Raw genomic sequence first — 17,857 nt, 5'->3', positions numbered from 1 at the left:
TCTACGAGGGATTCCAACTCGCCCAAGAACCGCCAAGAGTCGAGAGCCGCTGCAACACGCAAGAGGTTTATTAGGAGCCGATGCACCGGGGTTCCCTGAACCTCACGCAGGAGGCCGATGGGGAACCCCTAAAAGCGGAATCACATACTTTTTATAGGTTTATTTACTCATAGGGCGGGTATATTCTCACAATGATTGGGTAAATGTGGTGACTTTTGAATTCATTGGCTTAGGAACTTTTGTCCCACCTTCTGGCCGTTATAGTTGTTTGTTCATTGTGGCGGTTAGGGCGTATACCTGTTACGGGCAACTGGAAAATTACCCGCTGTCTGGAAAGTCCCCGTCAACTGAAAAACTCCAAGAATTGGTTTCGATAGGGAGAAGGAGTGGCGCACGATAGGGAGAAGAATTGGTTTACGGGAACAAGTGAGGGGGTGGAAAGTCCCTAAAGGCCCCACACTATATAGGAAAGTAATCTAAAAAAGAGTGGATATATGTATATGTATAACTGATTCACTTTGCTGTGCAGCAGAAACTAACACAACATTGTAAATCAACTATACTCCAATAAAAATTAATTTAAATAAATAAGTAAATAAAACAATATTTTAACAACCAGTGCAGCTGTACTGGTGGCTAACAGTTAAATAACATCCTGGTTTTCTCTCCTTTTGGGGCTCCTTTATCTTCCTGCCATTCTTCAGAATATATTAGATGAATACGTGAATAGAAGTAGCAAGCTAGCAAGCTAGTTACAGGATAATGAAGTCAAACAGGTAGAAAATTAAAAAACCCAATAATATTAATGTCAATTGTCAGTCATTGCCTCAACCCACACTGTCTTCTCAGAGAATATACCCTATGAACTACCATTTCCTCCCAGGACCCCAACTCTCCAAAGAGCCACCCCCCAGGCCAAGTTGACTCAATCATATATTCCCAGTCAAGAATTGGAGCTAAGAGGAGTCCTCCATTCATGCAAAGATGGATGGCTCACCTGTCATTAAACTTTTCTTAAACTGAAAAAAAAGTAATAATTACAGCTAAGAGATACATAAACTACATGAGTTGAGTAAAAGTGGACACTTGCCTCTGACAGCCAACCTCTTAAGAGCACTTTCTACATACCAGGTCTTTGCAGAAATTATTTCATTTAGTCTTAAGAAAGTAAGTACTATTTATCCCCCTTTTACAAGTTAGTGAAATGAGGCTTCTAGAATTTAAATGACTTTGCCCAAGGTTACACAACTATTAAGTGACAGAAGCAAGATCAGAACTCAAGCAGGTTGCCTCAAGAACCTGTGTTCTTTTTATTTATTTTACCTATCAATACTTTCGTTTTTAAATTGAAATATATAGTTGCTATACAATATTATATGTTACAAGTGTACAGTATAGTGATTCACAATTTTTAAAGGTTATACTGCATTTTTAGTTACTATAAAATATTGGCAGGGGCTTCCCTGGTGGCGCAGTGGTTGCGAGTCCGCCTGCCAATGCAGGGGACACGGGTTTGTGCCCCGGTCCGGGAAGATCCCACATGCCGCGGAGCGGCCGGGCTCGTGAGCCATGGCTGCTGAGCCTGCGCGTCTGGAGCCTGTGCTCCGCAACGGGAGGAGCCACAGCGGTGAGAGGCCCGCGTACCGCAAAAAAAAAAAAAAAAAAAAAAAATATTGGCAGTATTCCCTGTGCTGGAAAATATATCCTTGTAGCTTATTTTATACCTAATAGTTTGTACCTCTTACTCGCCTACCCCTGTATTGCCCCTCCCCCTTCCCTCTCCCCTCTGGTACCCACTAGTTTGTTTTCTATGTCTGTGAGTCTGCATCTTTTTTGTTTTAGTCACTAATTTGTTGTATTTTTAAAATTCTACAAGTAAATGATATCATGCAGTATTTGCCTTTCTTTGTCTGACTTAGTTCACCTTGCATAATGCCCTCCAGGTCCATCCAAGTTGTTGCAAATGAAGAGCCTGTGTTCTTAACGATTAAGCTGGACTGCACTGAAGAGGAACTTGATTTGCTAAAGTAGGTGTGGTCAACCAAAGCTTCATGCAGAGCACCGTTAGGAGGAACAGAGGAGCCAGTCGATAAAGGGAAGCAAGAGAATGGAGCAGATGCTGGGGAATACAGAACCAAGAGATTCTGCAGCTTCGCAGAAGAGCAGGGCAGGGCCCAGGGCTCCACACTCCAGCCCTCATGAAGCCAACATAGAATTAGAGTCTATTGGGGAAATCATGCCCTCTACTTAAGCCAGCAGGATTGGTTATATTTTCAAAGATGATGCTAGCTCCAGGAGCGACAAACCTCAGAAAATGAATTTGAACTCAGATATGCAGATACTGCCTAAGATGCGTTTTGACAGAAGCCCCATCTCAGCTTTGAGTCTTCTCAGGAAATCTTAAAGAACTTCAGATGCTCCCTGAATGCTGTCAGGGTGCCATCTTTCACAGATGGCTTGAAATAACATGAAAGAGAAGAAGTAAGGAGAGAGGCAGGAGAGAGGGAGAAGGGAGGGGGGAAATGGAGGAGGAAGAAAAAGAAAAGAGAAGAAAGGAAGGAGGGAGGGAGGGAGGGAAGAAAGAAAGGAAGGAAAGGAAAGCACCAGAAATGTCTTATCGACCCTGAATACCAAATATAAAGTGAAAGCAAAAACCATTGTACCAGACGCACATTGCCAGCTTCTGGAGCCTTGTGTGTCTAGTTCCTAGGGAAGCAGAAGGCTGCTGCTTTACAGTGGTGTCCCCTGCTTAATTAGCATTTTTGGATCCACCGCAATTCAGCTGGATGGGCATTCTCTTACAATTGGTAGTTGCCTGGAAGTGGCTTTCACGGCTGGGCCACAGATCCCTCGCCCAGGGAGCCTGGAATGGGGCTGCTCAGCAGCCTTGTTCAGCCATAATGAATTTTTCTGGAACTGCCACTTGGAGACCCTGTCACTGTGCTGCACCGGTTGTGAGTGGGCTGGAAGAGGATTTATTGTTAGAAGGTGAGTGACCCTGCTGTGCAGACCCCAGGCCTGGGTGATAAGAGAGCTCAAAGGCAGTAACCCACCACCACCTATAATGGGAGAGTGATGGAGAGAAGGGAAAGCACAGAAAGGAGAAGTGGGTGTACATAGTCATGCCTTTAACTCCTGGTTCTGAGAATACTGGTCTCAAGCTGCTGTGGGCATAAAAGTAAGATGGCCACTGGCACTTCTGGCTGGGCTTCCCCTTTCCTCCCTGACCATATGCACATGCTAAGCACCAGACTTTTATCTTGTGGACTGGGGTTCCCAAAGAGAAAATGGAATACTGTACAACTAGAAGGACCTGGCAAAGATTTTGTTCAACACCTTAGACTTACAGAGGGAGAGAACAAGGTCCAGAGACGCTCCATGGCTAGAGTTCAGGACAGTGGGTGGTCACACAGACAGAATGGAAGAAGGAGGGTCTCTTAATTTGTATTTCATCACCTGTTCTTTCACCACAGAAGGCTTGGAATGGGCAAGGAGATGGATGTATATGACAGCTTCTCAGGGACACAGGCCTAGATTGAAATGTCCTCTGTACCATCTAGGGGTTGTGAAGTCTTTGGAGGAGGAAGCCTAATCTCTGTGCATCATTTTTCTCAAGAAGAAACACACACACACACACACACACACACACACACACACACACCCCAATATACCCATAATTGGGAGCTGTCATAATTCTTCGCTGGTATTTTACGTGGGTCATTATTGTTACCTCCAATGATTGTGAGCTACGTGAACTCAGATGCATTATGGAATCTCTTTGAGTTTCAGTCCCAAAATGATAAAACAAATACAAGAGAGTCACTGTTCTCCCAAAGTTATGGTGAAGTGTGTATAGCATAATATGCTCATAATATGCAAAAACTTATAGCAGTGCCTGAAACAGAGTAAGATTTCAATAAATGTCTTCTACTTTGTTGTCCATATTAATATCATTCCCAAAGCAGTTTCCAATAATAAAGCTTTAACTTATGACTTACCTTCAGGTTCAAGTTTAAATTCCTTATGTAGGCATCTATGGTTCCTCCTGACCTGGCTGTCACATCCGTTTGCAGCCTTGTATTTTGGCAAGCCTTTGGGGAACTCTCACCCGCTGATTCACCTCCTGCCCTCTTGCCAGTTTCTCTTTCCCTCAGTGCTTTCACATGCAGGACCCTCTTTCTGAAATTCCTTTCCTCTCTTTTTTTTTCCTCAGTGAACACATAGCTGCCTATTAAGACTCAGCATGATTGTCACTGACTTCCCCGTTATAGATATCCCCACACCCCTCCTAGGCTGTGCCCCAGGTTATGGCCCTGTCACAGCACTTACAAGCTGATGAGAACCCTGGCTTACCTGCTGATCACCTGCCTAAACTAGGGCCCTTTAGGGACAGGAATGCAACATTTATCTCGGTCTCCCTGGTCCCTAGCAGAGCTCAGTGCTCCATAAATATCTGCAGACTGAATAACTCAAATCTCGTAATAAGAATACAACCTAGGCACTGAGCACAAAGCCTTGTACATTTTAAGGACTTGACAAACATATATTAAATGAGTAAGTGAATATAAATGAGTGGATAACAAGAGTATATTTCATCTCTATAGCAATGCAACATTTTCATCCCCTACAAGCCAGCAATTCAAATTAAAAAAAAAAAAACAAAAAATATGTTTAATTAGAGAAGTGGTCAACATTTAAAAATCTTCAACTTTTAGCTCAACAATGTTACAGAGCAAAGTTTGGTGAATCCCTGAGCTACCAAACAGTGGTTGACTTAGTTTAGGGAGGGCACTGAATGATTTGTACCTCCTAAAAAGGAAATAATATGGAATTTTTACATTTTTGACTCCTTTTGCTAGCAAGTATATTCAATTTATGGCAAAGCAGAGATTCGGTTAAGCCTATGTATGGCAACGACTGACTACAATGCTTATTTCCCCTTCCTGGGCACAAGTTGAACTACATTTTCCAGACTTCCTTGGGTTAGGTTGAGACAATATGACAGAGTTCTGGCCAATGAAATGAGACCAGAAGTGATGTTCACCATTTCCAGGTCTGATGTCAACCCACCTGAGATTCTCCATGATAAATTTTTCTCTTCCATGGGTATTTGGAAGCCATGATTTGACAATGGCAAAGTTATAAAATGGAAGGAGGTTTGTGTCTCTGAAAAATTTCATGGAGAAATCACCCCTTAACCAACCATACTGGACTGACATGAGAAAGCAATCAAAATTTAGTGCTTTAAAAATCTATTGAGCCTTCAGGGTTTTTTTGCTTTTGCTTTTGCTTTTTTTATTTTGTTTGGTTTTGTTGGCTTAGTCTATTCTAATATGGAATATGTCACGTTGAACTACAGAATTGCCAAATAAAATCTTCAAATTTTATCACCTTGTCTTAGTAGAAAGTTAGTGAAGAAAGGGATATAACTGGATGGGTAGCTGGGATTCCATGTTAGGTTGTGATAAATATTTTGTAAAACCCTAGATTCTATAACTTGGAAGGTAGACTGTATGCTTACTGAGCTTGTGATTCTGATGGAAGAAACTGGAAAACAGGACATCACTGCTCTTTGTTGTTTGTTACTGGCTGCATTTGGCAAGGTGTTTGATAAAAGAACTCTACAAAGTATTGACTACTTTGCAAGCAAAAGTGAAAAGGAATAGAGAAAATGTAAATATAGGGAGACTTTCAGGGTGAGAAAGGCCAACAGTTTCTAGACCCTGAAGAGTAAGTTCTGGGATTGAGAAAGACTTACTTACAGGGACAAAGACCTAGTAAGATTTCCCAGGTGACAGTGAGTCAGTATTGGAGGATAGATCAGATGAAGGATGTGGTCTTTCTAATGAAAGCAACCATCAGTAAATTAAGAGACACATTTGAGAGGTCACACAAAGAAATGAGACATACATGAGGCACAGTCTAGAAGGAATATTGGGTTTGGTTATTGATGCACAGAACTGATTAAAAATAAATATATCATAACATACTAAGTTTTTGAAGAAACTGTGTTGTCAGAAATCCCCACATGTTTGGTCTAAAAAGACTGGACTTGTTTAACAGAGCTTTCTAACAACGCTTGGACAAAAAGCGGTCTACAAAACTATGTAGCCTCAAAAGGTGAAATTCCTCAAGGCCCATTTTAGACATGGCCTAGGAGGAAAATAGACATGAGAAAGTTTTCATAGGGCAGAACAGAAACCACAGAAAATGATGGAAAAAGGAATTCCTCACAGGCAGCAGAGTCAGCCCTGGTCAAGGAAGCCCTTTACTTCAGGGTAGGGGGTTCTCACAAAGTCTGCTCAGTGGGATTTCAGAGGTGCTCTAGACTAGTGACTGCTTGTTATCCTTTCTCTGCTCTGTATTTTGTAATGTGTGTACAGTTTAAGGGATCAGGTCACTCTTCTTTTTAACTCATATGTCACTAGACCACCAGAGATATTTCTAGACCTGATGGAGAGGGACTATGCATCACAGGGACATCTTAGTCTTTGAGCAGGGAGCAGAAGTGGGTGAGACTTAGAGTTGTATCTCTTGATGTAAGAGTGAGCACAATCTATTTGGGAGGGGAGAGTAAAATTTGGTGAATGGAGGATGAATTATGATAGAGATGGGCTAGATGCTTACCAAAAAAATGGTGACAGAAAGATGTCAAGTCTTCTAGGGTTAACATCCCATCCTTAAGGGTGTTTGGGATTTCTCAGTGATCCACAGGTTAGGATGGTCAGATTGAGGAGCATGAATGTAATCTTTGTGATCCGTCAGAGAGCTGTTTGAGGATGCCATGAAAGTCCACCAGAGACACCCGAGCTAGAACGATTATCATAAATTACCTAATGCAATTATTTCATTTCATACTCCTTGACTCATTTATTTGATAAAGATTTATTGAGCATTTCTTGTGCAAAGGAGCCAGAGGTACCTATTGATATACAAGGATCAGTAAAGCCCAATCACTGCTGCACATACCAATCAGTACACCAAAGGAATAGGAGCTGCAGTAACCATCTCCTTACACTGTGAAGCCACAAAGAAAAGAACAAATTGTCTCCTTCCTTCCAAGTGTCCCAGAAAGGCTCACAGAGGTCAATTGCCTTGTCCAATTCCTAGAAGTAGTAGAGGTAAAATCTGAGATATTAGTAGAAAATAATTGATTCATATGACATTTAAGTAATAAAATTAATTATCGCAGCATTTTCATACTTCTATGAATATTTTTCCTCATTATATCTATAATAGAATGACCTGCATGAACTCGCAGAATAAGCTGCAGCCAAATACACAGGTGTAGTTTTACTTCATTTATATTTATTTAACACCTACTTGTTTTACTAGGTATACAGAAAAGCAAATGCTATAATCCCTAAATTCTAGATTGCCACAAGTTAATGCCACTCTCCTTTAGAGGTAGCTCTTTGTAACTCAGTTTCTCCTATGGAAAACTAAGAGTAACCATTCATGGAATTTAACGTGAAAGAAATCAGCAATACATGTTCTTTAAAATCATTGGAATACCCTGTCCTTCTATCCCTCTCATTTCTTCAACTCATTAACCACTGTTTAGCTTCTCTTCCTTCCAAGCCCAGCTGGGATCCCATGGCCATCTAAATTATTCATTCGCCAGCCCTTTCTATGGTCTGGCTGTTCCAACCTTCAAGCCAACTGCCAACCCAGGGCCATGTTACATTCTGCTCCCATTGCTCCTATAGCCATGTCTGAGCTCCGTGGACAACCATTCAGCCAGTCTCTCAACACTTCCCACCAATTCTTGAGCTTCTTTTGGAACCCCTTCTCCATATTGACCAGTACAAACCTTCCCTAGTATCTTCAGTTCCCCTGACCTCACAATGGACAATCATACCTCTTTCATCAGCCATCTCCAATCTTCTGTGCTGCCTACAAACACAGCTATAACCACATCCACCTCTGCCTCCTTTTGTTCTATCTCAGAAACGGCGACATTTGTTAAAAAACAAATGCATTTGAAAAAAAATCTCCCTGTGCCTTCTGCCCCTTTCCAGCTGCTATTGATTTATTTTCCCCCCTTCTCAACTGAAATTCTTTTAAGCTCTCAATTTGCCTACCTCCCGTGACTCATTAATGCCCTGTGACCTGCCTTCCAATACTTAATGACCTCTTTCTTGCCAAAACCAGTAGACCCACTCTGGTTGTCATCTGACCAGACCTCAGCTGTTCATCCAGCCATGTCTTGAATCTGGAGCCTCTTTCCAAATCCTTATCATTCCTCACCTATACTGCTGCCAGAGGTTTTATGGGTCTCCTGCCAGCCTGTACACCTCAAATTCATCCTCCATATACCCCCACCAGAGAGATAAAACTTAAATAAAAGTCTCACCACCTCTCTCCATTTATAATCTGGCAGTAATTTATTTTGGGATAAAGGATGAAAGGCTAAATCCTTTATATGGTATTCAGAGCTCCCCAAAAGGAAACTCTGAGCTGGAGCTAATTCCCCAGCTCTGTTTTCTGTTATTTTTTTAAGCTTATTCTGAAATGTTTGCAATCTCTTCACGCTCCATGCTGCTTCTCTACCTGCATGTCTCTGACTAAACTGTGCCTCCACCTGGGGTAGTTCTCCTCCCCCAGCGATCCCCACCCATCTTCCATCTCTATCCCCAGATATACAAGGTAATGTACAAGACATTCTTACAATGGATACTTCTTGCTTAGTCATACCCTCCACAAGAAAATCCCTGACTTTCTCCAGCTTCTTGCCCTCCACCTCCAGAAGGGTTTTTTTAAATTTTCTGGTCCCATAATACTTCGTGCATTTGTTTGTCATTTTAAGTACCACATGGCACTTTCTTTCTCTCTCCCTCTTTCTTCCCTCACTCTCTTTTCTCTCAACTGGATTGTAGTTCCTTGAGAGCAGGGACTGTTCTTTTATCTCTGTACACCTGCCACATAGCAGGGCATCTGCTTAATAAATGTCAGGAGAATGAAATGTTCCCATATTTTTGGATGACAATAAAAAGTGATGTAAAATTGTTTACATAATCTATGTGGTCTCCTCAGTAAAGAGTGTCTCTATGATAGAGTCATTTTGGGGGTTTTAAATTAAATCAACATTCTTCATCCTGTATAACATTACATCTCAGTTTGAATCTGCCGCATTTCAGGTGTTCAGTAGCCTCATCTGTCTAGTGACTGCTGTATTGAACAACACAGCTCCAAATCACAGGGATTATAATACTTAGGACTGTTATCAAAATTATGTGGAACAATGGTATATAGGAAATACTTAGCACAGACACTGTCATATAAAGATGTACTAAACTTTTGCCTATTTCTCACTATCTATGATACTAATATTAAAATGTAATATTTCCCCAGGACATTATTTTCCTCTTGGGAAAAATCTATGGAAGAGGAAGATATTTACAGAATTTTTTAAACTGGAGAAAGAGAAACTGTAGAGTTAAAATGTCTATCTGTATGACACTTGTCATCTCTATGAATTAAACTGGTAAGAACAAAATAAAAAGAAATGCAGATAACCAGTATCCCCCCCTAAATTCCTGGCGTTGGTTGAGGAGAATAGCTTGTTGAGAATAGGAACAGTATTCTGAACACCTGGGGAGCATCCAGCCTTCAGACCTGATGTGTCTGACTTCATGGGTGTCTTGCAAACCCACTTCCTTTCATGCTAAAGGCATAAGGAAGGTAAAAGTCTCTAAGTAAAATTTAAGCCATATAACAAATGTTTTCTTCCCACAAATCTTGTTTTCCTTGTAGTGAGGAAACAAGGGCTTTAACTCGAACCACAAATTGTAACCCAAGGTGAGGAAAATGTCCATGAAGAAAAGTGGAAGATCTCAAATAGGTTGGAACAAAGAGGGGCCGGCCAGGGATGGGTGGGTGGAGATTAATCTTATTAGGTTCTTATATCATGAGGGTGTCAGGTGTGAAAGCAGACGAATGGCCTGTGTTTATCTGAGCTAAGCCGTGTGGTTCACCCAAACATTCACTTCCCAGAGCGTTTTTTTTTCTTACCCGTAATAAATTGGCCAAGTCTTCGTAGGGTGTTGATAATACAGCATGTATAGGTGAAGTCAGAGATTTCTTGCTGGGTTTTCCATGTAACCGCCCTCTCCCACTCTCTTGCTCTCCCCTTCTCCCTCTCCCTCTCCTTTTTATCGCAACTGATTTGCAAAGCCCTTTGGAAAGATGAAGTAGGTAGAAATCAAAATAAATGGATTCTATTAAAACCGGCAATGCATCAACTGCTTGATAAAGTGATTAATAAACAGCTTAGGATGGTGATTGATTAAACTCTTTAATCAAAGTGCTAAACTGACTTAATATGGAGAGTTTCAACGTGTTCAAAGTGTACATTTTCCCTGCCTAAGGTTCACAGTTGTTTATGTAACTTTTCTGAAGTGTATCCCTTAGGTCTAACCTTCTGAGAGCCGGGGCTCTGGAATGTGTAAGGATTATGAAGTATCGCAAACTGCATTAGCAGCTAAAATGTGCTCATGAATTATAGGACCTTTCCACGAGGCAACAAGTCATTTTTCAGAATTTTGGACCCCTTCATCAAGCAGCTTCTTTGCCTGCATCACTTCATAATTATTTAAACCGTAATGTATAAAGCGAGACAGTGCGTGTTAAAAAAGTCCCTATCACTCACATTTCATTCTCTCCTTTAAACACTGATTGCTGTATTGAATAAGGTCAAGATTTTGATGGTGAGAGAAGAGGCTTATTTTTACCCTGAGGGTAGTATTGTGTTCATTAGAAATGCATATATTTCATCCAATATGTGTAATTCTCAGTATCAGTCATCATTTTGTTTTTGCTTGTGTTTTGTTTTTTGTTTTGTGGTACGTGGGCCTCTCACCGCTGTGGCCTCTCCTGCTGCGGAGCACAGGCTCCGGACGCACAGGCTCAGCGGCCATGGCTCACGGGCTCAGCCACTCCGCGGCATGTGGGGTCCTCCCGGACCGGGGCACGAACCCGTGTCCCCTGCATCGGCAGGCAGACTCCCAACCACTGCGCCACCAGGGAAGGCCTCAGTCATCATTTTTGACACAATAATCTGCTCACCAATTTAATAAGCCATTTGACTCCTAAAAGTTTGTGACATCAAAATAGACTCTTTGAAAACCTTTTAAAAGTTTTGAATAAAAACATTTTAAGAGTTGAGCTTGGAGAAAAGGGGAGGGGAGGGAAATATGACCATACGTTAATGAGACAGCATTCATGACCCATGCTGCATCTATGTGATGGAGTCAAGTCAAGGAATTTATTTAATACAAGACACAGTTTTCTGTGTAATGCACTGTGCTGGGCTCTGTGTGGCTGGCAAAACCAAAAATAGCACTGCTCCAGTTCGAGGATCTTATTTTATAAGGACAGGGATTATACAAGGTGGGGAAACTGTGTATCTGTTTATTTGAATAATTTAGAAAGACAATTATTGCTATGAAGTCTTGACTAAGGCAAAGAAGAGTGTGAAAGATTGGGGGAAAGCATCAACAACACTACCATTGCAGCTGATTTGGCTTTGAAAGATGAATAGAATTAAGATATGAAGATAGGTACCTAGTAGTGGGGCTCATAGGAGGTGTAAAAATCATTACTCAGAAACAGTAAAGCATTTTTAGGGGTCACTAAGTAGCCTAGTTTGTCTAGGGTGCAAGTTTCACTTAAAGGAACAGTAAGACATGAGGTGGGAAGGGTGAGTTAACATCAACTTATAAAGGTTCTTAAAATGTCTACTTATTTGGTGGCGAGAAGAGAGCTACTGAAGGAATTTGAATGACAAATAGACAGTGGCCAGAACAGAGAGACAGGCTGCTTCATGGTTAGAGCATGATGTGAGAACCAGAATGCTTAGGCTTGGATCCTAGTTCTGTCACTTAGCAGCTGTATGACCTTGAACAAGTACTGAAGCTATACATGCCTAATTTTTAATTGTGGATAACAATATGTGCTTCATGGGGTTATTGTGTGGTTAAATGATTTAAATCATGTTAAGCTCTTTGATTAGTGCTTAATATCAATAGTAAGAACTCATTATTAGCGAGGACACACATTGCTATTTCCAATGAAAGTCTTCCTAGAATTAGAAGTGCATTTTAGGAAACTTAAAATTAGATTTTTGAAGACTGTTTGCGGAGAGTAGATACAGGAAGTAGGCACATCTGTTTGGAAACTACCTCAGGAGCCTCAGAGACATATGAAAAAGACTTTTCTTTAGGTGGCAGCAGGAACTGGCAAGAGAGAAACAGATGTGAAAGAAGTTAGGAAACATTGGCAAAGAAGGAAAAGATGAGTCACAGATGATCCCCAAGTTGTTGTTATTGTGTTTTGTATTTGGGGATGTGTTGCTGGAAGGAGAAGCCTGGATACATTGAATTCTCCATCACCCAGAGCATCCAGCGGAAGCATTCTGGGCCTCAGTAGATAGACTCGCTACACAAGTTTGATGGCCACCTGCCTATTTAGCACTAGTGTTCCAAAGCCTGAGGGGAGGAGAAAAGAGATATCTGAGGAGAAACCCCTGGGAAATGCCCATTCTTAGAATGAAGGAAGAAGATGAAGATGGAGATTCAGCAGTCAGAGAGGAAGTAGAACTCTGAAGGACAGGAAATTTTTGAGACTCAGGAGCAAAGAACAGGCATCAAATACCAAACTGAGTTCTAAAAGGGATCATTCTTTGGCCCTCATTCATTCACTTTTCTGTCAATAGTAACCAAATTCTCTGTCTGGTCAGGATGGGTCTAATAAGGTGATTTGATTCTTCCAAAGGACAACCAAATTCAAGCTTCATGTCTACGACCACTGGGGTATATGTGGTGGGTAACACAAGAGGTCCTTTCTTTTGATAAATCAAAAATGTGGTCAGATAAAAGAGAAAATAAAATAGTCTGCTACCATGTGCTGGTGCCAGGAGTGCTATGAGAATCCAACAATGTATTCATTGAGTGATTCATTCATTCAATAAACAGGTACGCATTAAGTATTGTTGAGTGCCTTCTATGTACCAGATTCTGTGGAAGGCTGTGAGAATACAATGGTGAAGATGGATGTGGTCTCTGCACTCAGGAAACTTGGAGTGCACTAGAAAAGACAGATGTTTTATCCTATTAATTACAATTCTGATGCATTCTATGAAGAAGAAATGTTGGGTGCTCTGAGTGTATGGGGGGGTGTCTGGAGTCTGTCTGGAGAGTCCAGGACATTCTTCTGAGGAAGAGACATTCAAGCTGAGATTTGAACGATGCAGTGGAGCAACACAAGAAGAACAAGTCAAGGGATAAGAGTCTTGAGACAAAAAGGTCTCTTTCTCCTTTAAAAAAATAGAAATAAGGTCAATTCAGCTGAAGCACAGAAAGACAGAGGAAAGAGAAAGAGCTGAAGATAGAGGCAAAGCCCAAGGCAGTTTGAGTTTTTATGTCCTGATAAGGATGCAAATATCCCTCTAATAGCAGTGGGGAACTACTGAGAGATTTTAAACATAAATAACTTTTTACTGCAGGGTGAATAGTGAATTAGAAAGTTATTAAAATTAGGCTATTGTAATAGTCCAGGCAAGAGATGATGGTTGCTGGAAATATAAAAATGTGAGAGATATTTGGAAGTCAAATCAACAGGAACTGTGATTGGGTAAGGGGATGGGAAAGTGAAGACAGTAACAATGACTCAGGTTTCTGGTTTAAAAAGTCAAGTTTCTCCCCTTCTCTGCCTCCCCTTAAGTGCCTGCCATCATGCTGGTAATAAAAACTCAATGCTTTAATGTGGGCCTTCCACTCTCTCTCTGCTGGCTCCTGACTCCCTCTACAACTTGAATTTCTATTCTTCTTGTCTACTCTGCACACCCACTACTGTGGCCTCCTTGCTATTCCTGAAGCACATGAGATAAGTTCCCATCTCTGGGTTTTTGCCCCATTCCTGACTGGTTTCCAGCAACATCTTCCTCTTATATGTCCCCTGCCCCCCACCCTTCCCATCCCCAAACACAAATCTGATCATACATTTGCCTATAGTCAATAGTAATGTTTTGTACACTTAGAAATATTTAAGAGGGTAGATCTCATATCATTTTGTTACCACAATAAAATGAAAATTTTTAAAAAGAATGAAAAAATGTATAGTTAGAAACCATTTGTCAATAACTAACATAGAAACATGGATGAAAATAAAGATATTAAAACGCCTTTTAAAGATCCATCATTGGTGACAAATTGACATAGGATAAAATTTAAGTCCCATAGTAGTGTTTCTCAAAGCTGTTCACTAATAAAACCTAGTAGTAGACAGAATTAAATGTGTACCTCTAGGGGTTTTGAGAATACACAGAGAGATGCTTGGTACAAATTTCTTCATATTTTCAAGTTTTGTGTTAAACATTCAACCAAAGTTGGCATTTTATTGTGTAATGTGTCCATATTTATTTAAATACATAGACTTTAAAAAAAAAGTAATAATGGAAGAAAACACATAACATAAAATGTACCATCTTAACCATCCTTAAGTGGACAGTTCAACAGGGTTAAGTACATTTATACTATCATGCATCCCATCTCCATAACTCTTTTCATCTTGCAAAACTGAAACTCTGTACCTATTTACCAATAACTTCTCACTTCCTGCTTCCCACTCTGCTCTGGCAACCACCAGTCTTCTTTCTGTCTCTATGGATTTGACTATTCTAAGTACCTCATATATATATGGAATCACAAGATAATTGTTTTTTTTGTGAGTGGCTTATTTCACTGAGTATAATGTCCTCAAGACTCATCCATGTTGTAGCCTGTGTCAGAATTTTCTTTTTTTTTAAGACTGAATACATTCCATTTGTGTATAGATCACATTTTGTTTATCCTTTCATCCATCCATGAATACTTGGGTTGCTTTTATCTTTTGGTCATTGTGAACATTGCTGCTTTCAACATGGGCGTATAAATATCTGTTTAAGTCAAGGTTTTTAAATTTTTGAGTATGTACCCAAAAGTGGAATTGCTGGATCATGTGGGAGTTCTATTTTTAATTTTTTGAGAAACTACCATATTGCTTTCAATAGTGGCTGCACCATTTTACAATCTCACCAACAGTGCACAAAGGTTCCAATTTCAGCACATCCTCACCAACTCTTTACTTATTATTTTCTATGATTTTTGTTTGTTTTTTATAGTAACCATCCTAATGGATGTGAGGTGACATCTCATTGTGCCTTCGACTTTCATTTCCCTAATGATAAGTGATGGTGGCCACTTTTTCATGTATGGGGACACTTTTATATTGTCCATCAAACTGACAAGTTAAGAATCACCAGCATACCTCCATTTGCCCAAGCTTGAGAAGTATAATCTAGGCTGGCCTTCAAACTCACCAGCTTTGAGGGCTAACCAACGTGTTTACTTTTGTTGCAGTCTGCTCCCTCACTGGCACCATATTCTCTGGAGCTATCAGGTGGTATCCTTTCCTTTCTGCATACTCTAAACCCCATCACCTTCTGATTTTTGTACATAGTTTTCTCTGACTTGAATGCCTTTCTCCTCCTTTTCCACTTGCCTAAATCTTACTCTATCTTCAGTGCAAATGACATAATCTCTCCACCCTTATGTTGCTTCCAGTTCAACTTCTTTAGAGAGATAAATCACCCTCACTTCTATTTCCTAGAGCATTTTTATTCTATTCTACTGATATCAATGTTGAGTCATTTTCCTCTTGAGACTGTGAGCTCTTTGAAGACTGGCTTCATCATCTTTGCAACCTCAGCAGTGAGTTTTGTGCCTGATGCATGTTTAGACCTCCAGGAAATGTCTGCTTCATGGATAGAGGAGAAGCCTTTGCAGACAGGAAGGACATGAGCCAAGGTATGGGGTGAAGAGGAAGACACAATGTCAGCAAAGTTAACACCTGTGGAATTTACATTTTCACAAAGTAATTGGGCTTTGCAAAAGTTTAAGAAGCTACACATAGCTGGACAATCAAATTCTTCAGAGGATAGAAATCTCACTAATAGGACCAGGCTTCACATAAGAAATTCTCAATAGCTCGATCAAAGCCAAGAAGTGAAGAGCAGAGGGACCAATGGCTTACAAAAAGAGCTTACAGCTTGCCTAGAAGTGTCTTAGGAGAGTCAATAAAACTTTAAAATCAATATGCTGATGAAGTGCCAGCTAGAAAACATCACAGAATTAGCTGATGTTGTCATAGGGATCTAAGAATAACTGCCCATCACTGTCCCTGTCCTATCACTCATCACAGTCCCCAGGTATCTGAATGGCATAAAACCTTTGAAAACTCAGCAGTTCCTTTTGGAAAAGGTAACCAAAATTCTACTTTTACAGATATTATTTAAAGGTGATGGGATAATTATGGGGAAAATTTAGAAAACACATAAAAAGCCTTAGAAATATCAGAAACTACCTAGAGGTTAACACAATGAAAAATTGTCATCCGATTATTTTTCTGCCTATGTGTTTTGGCATAACTGAGACAATTGTCCATATATTTTTTGGTATATTTCTTTATTAATGAAACAACAGTATTGTCTCATGTTAACGAAAATCTCTGTAAAAGTCATTTTGAAAGCTGCATAAGTTCCCTTATAACATAGTTTATTAAACATTCCTCCTATTGATAGACACTTAAATTGTCTCCAATATTGAACTGAGCATCTATGTACATGAAAGTTTTAGAAATGTTTTGTGTTATCACCTTATATACTGTTAAATGAAGGTAATTAATGCCCACCTGTTTTAAGAATTATGAGCTATATGTGAAAAGTACCTACTGTGCGATTTTAGGCATCCTGAAATCTGAGGATAAGTAATGTAATTTTGTTTTACTATAGACATTAAAAAAAAAAGATTAGTAACGACAGGATTGAAATCAGGGTACCAAAGTCCACTCTAACCGGTATGCATGACTAAATTTTCATGAAACTTGCTTCAGTGAAGTACATTTTTTTCCACAAACATTTTTTTATTCCCTTCTCTTTCTGGAATACTGTAAGGATATTGTAATTCTAATTATATGAATTATATGCATATGTGTAGATACACACGCACACATCTGTTTTGCTAACTACACAAAACTATACTGCCAATATTTCAATTTAAGTTATATTACACCATTCTATAAACCTCAAAATAACATTTTATTAATCATCTGAAAGAACAAACCCAACAAACCCAAATGAAAAACAGCTAAGGTTTGTCCAAACACAGAAAAAAAGTTAATAGTTCAAATACAGCTCTTTAGTTAAATTAAAAATGAGTTAACAAAAATGCTTAGATAACTTAATTTAATACATTTAATAAATTCTCCTTAAATCATTAATTTTTATAAGTAATTTTATTATTTTATAAAATCACCTAATTCAAACCTCTCTCTTTCAATTTGGATGTGTCTTCCTGCCAGTGTCTGCAAATAGGGTGTTTTTTTTGATGACATTTTAACCCTTTTATTCATGTTTTGGAGAGCTTACTGCATTTTTAACTTTCTTAATTCTTTATTTTTTTTAACATTTTTATTGGAGTATAATTGCTTTACAGTGGTGTGTTAGTTTCTGCTTTATAACAAAATGAATCAGTTATACATATACGTATATCCCCATATCTCTTCCCTCTTGCATCTCCCTCCCTCCCACCCTCCCTATTCCACCCTTCTGGATGGTCACAAGGCACTGAGCTGATCTCCCTGTGCTATGTGACTGCTTCCCACTAGCTATCTATTTTATATTTGGTAGTGTATACATGTCCATGCCACTCTCTCACTTTGTCCCAGCTTACGCTTCCCCCTCCCTGTATGCTCAAGTCCATTCTCTAGTAGGTCTACGTCTTTACTCCCATATTGCCCCTAGGTTTTTCATGACCATTTT

The sequence above is a fragment of the Phocoena sinus genome, chromosome 2 (assembly GCF_008692025.1).
Source record: "Phocoena sinus isolate mPhoSin1 chromosome 2, mPhoSin1.pri, whole genome shotgun sequence".
Taxonomy (NCBI): domain Eukaryota; kingdom Metazoa; phylum Chordata; class Mammalia; order Artiodactyla; family Phocoenidae; genus Phocoena; species Phocoena sinus.
Note: the sequence above shows the minus strand (reverse complement) of the source record.